Source organism: Xiphophorus couchianus, chromosome 5 (genome assembly GCF_001444195.1).
Source record: "Xiphophorus couchianus chromosome 5, X_couchianus-1.0, whole genome shotgun sequence".
In the NCBI taxonomy this organism is placed as follows: Eukaryota; Metazoa; Chordata; class Actinopteri; order Cyprinodontiformes; family Poeciliidae; genus Xiphophorus; species Xiphophorus couchianus.
This window is the reverse complement of record NC_040232.1, coordinates 38,255,327-38,267,166: the sequence shown is the minus strand read 5'-3', so window position 1 is coordinate 38,267,166 and position 11,840 is coordinate 38,255,327. Positions and strand designations below refer to the sequence as shown.

At 44.2% G+C, this 11,840-nt stretch overlaps 1 long non-coding RNA gene across 1 annotated transcript; it reads right to left on the bottom strand.

The window, feature by feature from the left end:
* Positions 1–1,875: 1,875 nt before the first annotated feature.
* On the bottom strand, positions 1,876–10,307 carry LOC114145212 (uncharacterized). The gene is made up of 3 exons (XR_003595633.1): positions 10,203–10,307; positions 8,156–8,227; positions 1,876–2,307 (listed from the first exon to the last, which is right to left on the bottom strand). It is a non-coding gene; the product is annotated as an uncharacterized LOC114145212 (long non-coding RNA).
* Positions 10,308–11,840: the final 1,533 nt, after the last annotated feature.

Sequence of the window (11,840 nt, the reverse complement as noted above, 5' to 3'; positions counted from 1 at the left end):
GTGGACCTGAACTCTTAAACCATTGTTTCTTGGTGAAGTGTTACGTGATTTATTTCGGTCTACCTTGCCTGATGAGGTTTGCAAATTGCTTAACTTGTAGATCCAAATGTCATGTGCTCCTCTGGGAGATGGAATGGATACAGTACATACACAGGTACAGCTGCTCTAAATAGCCTACACACTCCTGTTACAATGCAGTGTTTTGTGAAAAGAAAAAAAAACAACCGACATCAATATAAATAATTTCAAAACCTTTTCCACATTTGTGAGATTTTCCTGCACTAAACCTAATAAATCTGTTCCAGCTGCATTGAAGCTCCATTTGATTCAATCACAGCACTGAGCTTCCTTTGGGATGAGTCTGTCAGCTTCCCACCCCAACAGTTGACAGAAATGGTTTATTCTACCTGCAAATTTTCTTTAAATCTATTCAGCTGTGAGGACAGCTCTTGTCCTCAGCTCTGCTGGTGACTCCTCAGATTTAGTTCAGGATTCTGACCAAACCTTTCCTAGAGAAATTACATCCATCCATCCATTTTCTGCACATCCTTGTTCCTAATGGGGTCAGGAGGGGAACTGGTGCCCATCTCCAGCGAACGTTTCGGGTGAGAGGCGGGGTCACGTGGACAGGTAGAGAAATTACAGATGGCTCTAATTCTTTCCAAGGTCATAAGTAAATAATTAGTGTTTAAGACAAAGGAGAAAATGCATAATTTGAGTGGAGAATCACAGTTTATAATATGTAAATTTGGAATTACTTAAAAAAAGAAAAGACTTTTGTGTCTCCATCCATTATCCAACACACTTATTCCCAGTGGGGTTATGAAGAATGCTGGTGCCTAACTCCACAGGTCAACTGGTGAGAGGTGGGACAGGTCACCAGTCCATCGCAGCTTTTCTGTATCAGTAAGTTGAGTCAAACAGAGGAATCATTTCAATATTGAACTTAAACAACATCCAAACATAAAACTCTCCAAATTACACAGAGGGGCGACTGTAGCTCTATGTGTACACTGCAAAAACAAACAAAAAAACAAAAAAAATGTCTCTAATTTACAGTAAAATAGAGACTTTAACAATGTTACAGAAGGTTTTTGTTTGTTTGTTTGTTTTACAGTGTTGAGTAGCCATCTTGTGATAGGAAAGGTTGTATGTTTGATTTCAGCTTCCTCACATTCCTTCACATGTTGATGTTCCCCTGGGCAAGGCACTTAACCCCAAAGTTGCCTACTGATCTGCTTATCAGTGTGTGTATTTGTGACTCTAGTGTAAATGGCTCTCAGTGGTCAAAATGATATGAAAAGCTCTATATAATTTCAGTGAAAATATAAAGCATGTAAGATTTTCTTTTTTTCCTGGAGAGCAGGCATTAGCAGACATAACTAAATGTGGCTCAAATATTTTCAGTGCTGTAACTGCAAATTAGTGCAATACATCACTACTTTCACTGTTAGGCTTTGTTCAATAAAACCATGAGTTAAAAATCAATATCCTAATGTATTTTGTCAAATACTGGTTGGTACAAGAGAGCATTTTTACATGCAAAACAACCTTACCTCAAACTGCTAAAGCTCTGATAGTCCCTGTTGCGAGGTTCAGATGCTACAGTTTTTTCACCAACCAGGTTCATCTTTTTTTCTTTTTTTTTGTCAACAAAAGGATGAAGTGCTCACTCAGATTTAAGTTGAACACTGATGGAAAAAGATGGCAAGTGTTGAGAACTAAAAGTCAAAATAAATTCAGGAAAAACTTTTAAAACCACCAGTGTTTGCAGTTTCTAATAATTACTGGTTTGCTGTCTCCATCAGATGTTTGGGATATAATTATGCTCTGGCAACGAGTCACACAGTCAACCATTTATTGTGTCATGAATAGTACAAAAGTGATGAGGCAAAGTACAGATTGTAAAATGCACCGTGTCAAATGGAAGACCGCAAAAATTCTGTCCTGTCATTTTGACATCAAGGCATCAGAGAGGAAAATAAGATTTCTAAGGTGCATTACATATTAACATGTGGACGTCTGGATATGTTTCAAGAAGAGACATGCTTAGTCATAGCGAATCCATTTTCCTCCAGCAAGCCAAGTAAGAACTAATAATAGCTTCTCAGCATGTCCAACAGCCGTCTTGCTCCCTCATTAGGAGGAAGTTTATCTGCCTGGACCTTTGCTGAAAGGCCCCCGACTGGAACGGAGAGCCGACCGCGTCCGTTAGCAGGGGCTTCCTGTGCGCGTGTCCGTCTTTCTGGATTCCCTCTCTTTGTCTCAAAGCCTATCCATCATCTCTTTCCCCATTTTATCCCAGAGCTGAGGAAGAGTTGTTAATTAGCACAGTCATTAAAAGTAAAAAAAAGGGAAAAAAAAGCCCAACAAGCCACAGTCGAGGCTCCGACTAATTTCACATTCAGACACCATCATCTGTCTGTCGAAAGGATGGATTGGATGGTCTGAATGTGTCACTAAAGGGCTAAAAATAACTATCCACTTATTTTCATTATATGGTCCTCCTTTTTAATTTTCTTGGATCTGTTAATACAGAAGCCAAGCATGTCTCTATTCACAAAGGTGAGAGCAGTTTGCTTATTACTATCTAATGTACACCGCCTTCATAGCCCCAGAACCTTTTGTTTTTTTTACATTTTATAAAGGTACAAACAAACTTTGCTATATCTTCTTGGTGTTTCTATGACACAGACCGGTGGTGTTCATCTCCAGGCCTCCAGGTTCGATGTCTTTCCAGTTCTAGATGTGTCTCTGCTTCAGCACATCTGAGTCAAATAAGAATTTAGCAGTCAAAATGACAACCAGTCAACCAGGCGTGTTGGACCAGGAACACATCTAGAAGCTACAAGGACAGCAGTCCTTTAGGCCTGGAAGACCTCTGTCTTAAACCAACACAAAGTGGTGCACAACAGTGAGAAGAAAAATAGAAAGTGATTGCAGTGGTTTTCAGTTGTCTATCATTTTGACACCACCAAATGAAATCTAGAGCAACTAATTATCAGAACTAGTCGGGTTACTTCCAGGATTTGTCTTAAAGGGGCGGTGTTACGTGAAATCGACTTTTCTGAGCTTTACATCATGTCATCATGTTTTTCCTCATCAAAACATATTTGTAGTGTTGCCTTGATTCTTTAATGCATGTTAGAGAAATCCTTTAATCGCCATGGAAACCATTCAGCTGTGCAAAACACCTGGTGGAACTTAGCGCTATCTTCAAGGACACAGCTCCTCCACTGAGCTGCAGCTTCCAAGTTTCTGAGCTTCCGCCTCAGCTCCCATAGACTAGTCAGTAGCAATTAGCAAACCCCTGGTGGGACTGTGCATCTGATGGGCTCAGTATATGAGTTTATCTCAGTGCATAAATGCTGTTAAAGGATTAGGAGGAGGGATGTTGTGATGACTTCCTGGGGGTGAAATGTTGGGAAGGATTTTTTTTAAAGCAACAGAAACCCTATTTTAAGGTGTATAATTTATTAAGTCAAATTTTTAATTTGTCAAGTCATATTTGATATACACATTTTTTTTAACAACTGGAGGTAAAATGGTTGCTTGATTGTGTTATAAATTGATTTTATGTGGCTGGAAAACCCACAATACTGCCCCTTTACAAAAATGTTATTGTTTTTCCCTATATTATTTTTAGCCAGTTCTAACTGGGTTTGCCTCCTACTTATCCAGCTCTGTTGTACTGTTGCATTTCTTGATTTGTGTTTTGGGGCACAGGTTTTGTAATGTCCTCCTGAGGACAATCGTTTTCTTTCTTTGGCTGGTAGGTCACCAGCGATGTGTTCTGGGTAAACAGAAATCTAAGAGTGAATGGTCCTGTTCTCTGTAGCCAACAGCTGAAGGGAAACTCAGATATTATACAAGTACAACAAATATAATAAAATGAAGTTGTGTTGTTCATGTCGGGATAACACAATTGAAATGGCTCATTTATTGACATGGAGATGTGACACCACATGCCCCACCCCTTAATACTCAGCAAGGTCCCTTATTCTAAGACATCAGAGTGAACTGTTGGGTCAGCAAAGTCAGTCTATCAGGTAACAGTATCCAGTGATTTCATTATGGCGTCAGCTTTTAACTGAGATATACCCCACAGCATCGGGACGTTGGCTAAATCCTGATGGATTTAGTGACATCGTTATGGAGGTAGTAAAAAAAGAACAAATTCTCAGGAAGCTCTTATATCATAACAATGTTACATCTGGTTGTTATAAAGACTGTCCATCCATCCATCCATCTTCTTCCGCTTATCCGAGGTCGGGTTGCGGGGGTAGCAGCTTCAGAAGGGAGGCCCAGACTTCCCTCTCCCCAGCCACTTCTTCTAGCTCCTCCGGGGGAATCCCAAGGCGTTCCCAGGCCAGCCGAGAGACATAGTCCCTCCAGCGTGTCCTGGGTCTTCCCCGGGGCCTCCTCCCGGTGGGACGTGCCCGGAACACCTCACCAGGGAGGCGTCCAGGAGGCATCCTGACCAGATGCCCAAGCCACCTCAACTGGCTCCTCTCGATGTGAAGGAGCAGCGGCTCTACTCTGAGTCCCTCCCGGATGACTGAGCTTCTCACCCTATCTCTAAGGGAGAGCCCAGCCACCCTACGGAGAAAACCCATTTCGGCCGCTTGTATCCGCGATCTCGTTCTTTCGGTCATGACCCAAAGCTCATGACCATAGATGAGGGTGGGAACGTAGATCGACCGGTAAATCGAGAGCTTCGCTTTTTGGCTCAGCTCTCTCTTCACCACGACGGACCGGTACAGCGCCCGCTTGACAGCAGACGCTGCGCCAATCCGCCTGTCGATCTCCCGCTCCCTTCTTCCCCCATTCGTGAACAAGATCCCGAGATACTTAAACTCCTCCACTTGGGGCAGGACACCCCCCCTGACCCGGAGAAGGCACTCTACCCTTTTCCGGCTCAAGACCATGGCCTCGGATTTGGAGGCACTGATCCCCATCCCGGACGCTTCACACTCGGCTGCGAACCGATCCAGCGAGAGCTGCAGATCACGATCTGATGAAGCCAAAAGGACCACATCGTCTGCGAAAAGCAGAGATGAGATCCCAAGGCCACCAAATCGGATCCCCTCAACACCTTGGCTGCGCCTAGAAATTCTGTCCATGAAAGTGATGAACAGAATCGGTGACAAAGGGCAGCCCTGGCGGAGTCCAACTCTCACCGGAAACGAGCCCGACTTACTGCCGGCAATGCGGACCAGACTCTGACACCGGTCATACAGGGACCTGACAGCCCGTATCAAAGGGCCCGGTACCCCATACTCCCGGAGAACAGGGCTCCCCGAGGGACACGGTCGAACGCCTTCTCCAAGTCCACAAAACACATGTAGACTGGTTGGGCGAACTCCCATGCACCCTCCAGGACCCTGCTGAGGGTGTAGAGCTGGTCCAGTGTTCCACGACCAGGACGAAAACCACACTGCTCTTCCTGAATCCGAGGTTCGACTATCCGACGGACCCTCCTCTCCAGGACCCCTGAATAGACCTTGCCAGGGAGGCTTAAGAGTGTGACCCCTCTATAATTGGAGCACACCCTCCGGTCCCCCTTTTTGAACAGGGGGACCACCACCCCAGTCTGCCAATCCAGGGGAACTGCCCCCGATGTCCATGCGATATTGCAGAGTCGCGTCAACCAACACAACCCTACAACATCCAGAGCCTTAAGGAACTCCGGGCGGATCTCATCCACCCCCGGGGCCTTGCCACCGAGGAGCTTTTTAACCACCTCGGCGACCTCGCCCCCAGAGATTGGAGAGCCCAACCCAGAGTCCCCAGGCTCCGCTTCCTCAGTGGAAGGCATGTTGGTGGGATTGAGGAGGTCTTCGAAGTACTCTGCCCACCGGCCCACAACGTCCCGAGTAGAGGTCAGCAGCACACCATCCCCACTATAAACAGTGTTGGTGCTGCACCGCTTCCCCCCCCTGAGACGCCGGATGGTGGACCAGAATCGCCTCGAAGCCGTGCGGAAGTCTTTCTCCATGGCCTCTCCAAACTCCTCCCACGCCCGAGTTTTTGCCTCAGCAACCGCCCGAGCCGCATGCCGCTTCGCCCGCCGGTACCCATCAGCTGCTTCCGGAGTCCCACAGGCCAAAAAGGCCCGATAGGACTCCTTCTTCAGCCTGACGGCATCCCTCACCGAAGGTGTCCACCAACGGGTTCGAGGGTTGCCGCCGCGACAGGCACCGACAACCTTGCAGCCACAGCTCCGATCGGCCGCCTCGACAATGGAGGCACGGAACACGGTCTACTCAGACTCCATGTCCCCCACCTCCCCCGGGACGTGTTCGAAGCTTTGCCGGAGATGGGAGTTAAAGCTCCGTCTCACAGGGGATTCCGCCAGACGTTCCCAGCAGACCCTCACAACACGTTTGGGCCTGCCAGGTCTGACCGGCTTTCGCCCCCGCCACCGGAGCCAACTCACCACCAGGTAGTGGTCAGTGGACAGCTCCGCACCTCTCTTCACCCGAGTGTCCAAGACATACGGCCGCAGATCCGATGAAACGATGACAAAGTCGATCATCGAACTGCGGCCTAGGGTGTCCTGGTGCCAAGTGCACATATGGACACCCTTATGCTTGAACATGGTGTTCGTTATGGACAATCCATGGCGAGCACAGAAGTCCAGCAACAGAACACCGCTCGAGTTCAGGTCGGGTGGGCCGTTCCTCCCAACCACGCCTCTCCAGGTCTCACTGTCGTTGCCCACGTGAGCGTTGAAGTCCCCCAGCAGAACAAGGGAGTCCCCAGGAGGAGCACTCTCCAGTACCCCCTCTAAGGACTCCAAAAAGGGTGGGTAATCTGAACTGTCGTTCGGCCCGTAAGCACAAACGACAGTCAGAACCCGTCCCCCCACCCGTAGGCGGAGGGATGCTACCCTCTCGTTCACCGGGGTAAACCCCAACGTACAGGCGCCGAGATGGGGAGCAACAAGTATGCCCACTCCTGCCCGACGTCTCTCTCCCTGGGCAACTCCAGAGTGGAAGTATGTCCAGCCCCTCTCAAGGAGACTGGTTCCAGAACCAGAGCCATGCGTCGAGGTGAGACCGACTATTTCTAGCCGGAACCTAAAAAGGAAACGTACTCCTGGATTCACCCGACCGTTAAAAACCCACCCAGGCAGCGAGGCCCGTTTCAAACCAGCTCAATCTAATCTCCTGCCACAAAAAAAGTGAAAAAGAGCAGAGCCCCCCTTCCCTTAAGCATAATGAAGAGGTGAATTCTGAATATCTCTAGTCTCCTGACATGTACGTTTTATGTTGAGTGATGACGACCTAGCGATGTTACAATGTAACACCCTGTATCTCCACAGTAGGAACATCTGTTATGTGGATTATGTAACACTGAGGTCTGCGTAAGATTCACTGCTACCGGCTCCGTTTGCTCCTGATGATATAATCGGACTTAAAACAGGCTTAAAAAACTGCAATGCAAAAAGAGCCGCGCTGCTTCTGACGTGATTCTAACACGACAAAAGAACTTTTTTATTTATTACAGCAGCAGGTGTCTGAACTGTCAGGCATCCACAGGTTTAAACTCATACATCAAAACTGTCCACAGCCTTAGCCTGCACACACACACACACACACAGAGACTTATGGGTGACCCAAATAACCCAAATGTACCTGGACTATGAGTGCACTTCAATGTAAACAATGCAGTGAGCAACTAAAGATTAAGTCACTTTTACACATAATATTCTTGTGGTAGGAGCAGAGCTGGCCCTGTAACACTTGTTTCCCTTGATTTTAATAACTACTTTAACCTGAAAGGAAAACAAAACAAAAAAATCTGTTCTCTCTCTTCTGTTCACTAAACATTGTTAATTTTTTTGAGAGGTAAACAGCTGGTAATTTTACAGCTGCTTGCCACTGAAGGCAGAGGGAAGGAAAGGTTAAAAATAAAAAAACCCTCATTTTGTCAAAGAAACGCAGCAGCAGTTGGTTTATCTTCTGTTCTTGTGCTCCAATCACAACCAGTTTTGAGGAGATGCTGAATACAGTTAATTGCACTAAGAGTTACAGCAGGGTTAATTATTGAAAAGTGAAAGCTTACCATTGTAATTATGGATTATTTGTAATAATCCATAATTATGGCGTGGTGAGGGGGTTCTCTAAATGTATGTATGAATCTTACTTACCCCACTGTGCTGGATTAGAGAGCTGCTGTTTAATTGGTGATGTCATTTCCAGATTGTCTGCACACCTTGTTCCTGTTTATGGACAAAAGTCACAGATAGACCAGACCGTCAAGTAAAAAAATATATATATATAAGTGAGCTAGAATGCTTCCAATAGAAATGCAACAAACTACAAAACATTTTTTGTCATCCATCAGCCCAGTGAGTTTGTCATTATTATTAGGTTGTTTCTCAGTTCTCTGTTTTTCTTCTCTTTCTGCAGGTGTGGACTTGTAGGATTATATCTTGTATTCTCTTTCTCCTTCTTTCTCACCTTTAAGCTCTCCTCCTGCTTTCCCTTTGAACTTTTTGCCCCACTCGTCTTGCTGTCTTTTCCTCCCGTCCCTTTCTGTTTCTGTGTTCTTTGCACTGAAAATAAACCCAAATCCAAATCTGCTCTGCACTATCACTATCATAAATGCATCTGTAATGTCTTAAATTTGCATGTGCTGAACTGATACCTTAATGTTAATGCAGAATGCAACCTGTTTTAACATGAAATGGTAAGTGGTGCCAGTTAATAAAGCTGTGTGTTGAGTAAAAAGCGTATGCTGTCCATTTGTTTGCTTAAAAAACTCATTAGTTTTTGCTGTTTTCTGCCGGCAAGGACAATTTTGTCAGCAGACATAATTATTTAGAATTCTGTTTGAGATGTTTCTGCAGACATATTTTTAAAGGGGCAGTGTTATGTAAAATGGACTTTTTGGAGCTTCACATCATGTTATAATGTTATTACCTCATTAAAAACACTTTTTAAATAATAAATATACTTATGGCTCAGCCCAGCTTCATTTTGATGAGTTTATTCATCTAAAATGCCAAGTTTGCATGGTTTGTTTTTTTTGTCTCCTTTTACCATTAAAAGACATTAAATTCAAAGTAAAAGCCTGGATGAAGACTTTGTGTGTCAACTGCATAGACTATTATCAAGGGCTGTTCAGAATTGTTCCGAGGGCCGGAAATGGCCCCCGGGCCGCAGTTTGGACACTACTGGATTAAACCATGTAGCTTCCTAGGGCAGAAAAACGGTCTGGCAAAACTGATTTTTGGATTAGTTTATTTGATATTAGTTTTAACCTTATTGCAAACATCTGGACTTTTAGCTTCTAAGTGCTCTTTCAGACTTCACTTTTTTATCTGCTTCTCAGCGCTCTGAAGAGCTTCCGTATCATTTTTTTTGTGTGGTCAGTCAGTAACCAGAGCTGACGTGTCCTTCTGGGAAATGTGTTAACGGGTATGTGTAAACTCAGAAAGAAAAAAAAAAAACAGAGTGACAGAAAACGAGTAAAAGAGGCAGGAAAAAAAGAGTGCAGGAATTTGTTCCTTCTACTAATCCAAGGTAAGAAACTCTTCTAATGTGGCTCATTGACACGCAGCTCAACATTTTTACAAGAAAATGCTGAAGTCGGAAAGCGCTTAGGAATTTGTCGAGTAAAGTGTAAAAGGACAGCTGCCATTTTTCACATGTGTCACGCTCGTCTGTTCTGTCGTTACAACAGGAGAACCCCAAGGCTGCTAATGGTCTCTCTCTCTTTCAGGACATACCGTTACCATGTCAGTTTATGTAACTCGACTGCTGGTGAGATCATTATAATCTCCTCTGTGCCATGCAGTTCCCAGACAGCCGAGTGCAGTGTTGTGCACCTCTAGGGAACATTCAAAGCCCGGGTGATTCACCTGCGGATTAATTCTCTGGGAGAGAAAAATGGGAACATAAAGCGACACTGTCCTCTATCTTTGTCAATCGCTGTCATTTCTTTCAGTGATACATAAAGCAAACTAGAACAGATAATGTGCATCAAGTAATAAATACTTAATTTAAAAAAAAAGAGAATAACTAGTATAAATTGAACAACATTCAGTTTGTACTTGAAATATTTTACATTCGTCAACATTTGATGTACAAATAAAACATTAAAAATGTTCCAAGGAGTAATAAGAAAACTGTCAGGCTACAAACACCAATTTCAATGTACAGTTGAATCCAGAGGCGGACGCAGGACCGTACCTTCGGCTGGGATTAGTTGCTGGATGTAACAGGAACCTGAAAGTTTGGACCCTGAGCTCCTGGTAAAAAGCTTTTATCCTCGATGTCGTCTTTCTGACTGATGGTGCAAGAGAGATTCCTCTCTCCTGCAGCATTGTTGCAAACAGGACAAGTTTTGTTCCGTTCTTTGTTACAATCCACCTATGACATCACAGAGTTTCCTTCCTGAAACTCCTCCTCTTCCTGCTGCTGGAACTAGAGTGGGTTAAGTTAGTGCATATTTTGATCATGTAGTTATGCCAGTTTCCTGCAGTTTCAGTCCCTAATGGCTGGAGGCAAAACATTGCAAACTTCTAGTTTGAGCTGTATGGATGCTCCACTGCTGACATCACAGCAGTGGAGAAAAAGGAACCTGATTCCCATCATTTACCTTTTTCTCTCAGGATAAATTATACTTGACGGCTCCTCTTGTCAAAAGGTTGGGGAAATGTTTCGCCTCTCTTCATGCACTTGCCCTCACTTCCAATGTTGATGAAGCTTTTTTTGCTGGTTGCCAATCAGTAGTGAATTCCTCAGGAGCAGAAACTCTTGGGTTTTTAGCAGTTATGAATGTGCTGCAGCCGTCTACAACGCAAATTAAGCTTCTCAGCTTCAAGTGTTTGATGATCTGGAAAACTGCTCCATGAGGTGCAAAATCGCATGTGAAGTCATTTTGATGCAAAGGAATAACTGTGTTTGTTTGGAGGAATGCTTTGCAAAGACAATGTGAGGAACATTTTCTCTTCTTTTGTGACAATCAGTCTGCTGATAAAAGCATTAACCCCGTCTTAAGTACGCTAAGACCATGTTAGCCCATGAACATGATAATTTTGATGATTTTGCACCAACGCAAAAATACAGATTTTTCTCTGATATGAAATACAAAAGAAAGCTTTTTACAATTATTGCAATAAAAAACTAAAAACATGCATCTGATCTCTCTGCACCATAGGCATCAACTCATCAGGAATTGTCACAGTAAACACTGATGAGGCAGAACTTTCAACGCACAACATTTGTACTTCAGAAAACTATTATTTTATTATGCCTAACATTCATTTTGGTCAGTTACTTTGCACTTCAGAACAGCCCTGCTGAAAGCTTCTAGCAGAATGTTGCCAAATTTAGAGGAAACACACAACCTCATGTTTACACTCTGCACTGAAATTATTATATAAACCACATCAAACTGTACCAATGTTAATTCTTCCAGGGAAAACTGAGAAGGCGTAAATAATTCAGGAATCACACCGGAAAAACAGTTGGACCTCTGGTTCCCACGGCGATAACCACCAGCTCTGAGGCCCCATTCATTAGCAAAGTTCCCTAAATAGTGGCATAATTCTAAAGGGCATGAACTGTAAAATACAACTGAGTTTAAATTCAATTTAGCTTATTTATTTCAATTAAATCCAAATCAGTTTAGAATTTAAAATAGTTAAAGAGTTTTACATGAAAGGACAACCCTGCAGGTTGTATTGAGTGAAAGATTTGCAGCATTCACTCCTCTTGGACAATCGCTTGCATTGTGTCGTCGCAGCAATCCCTCAAACTGAGCCTGCATGTGGCAACAGTGGAGGGGAAAACTCCCCTTTAACAGGAAGAAACCTGCAGCAGAAC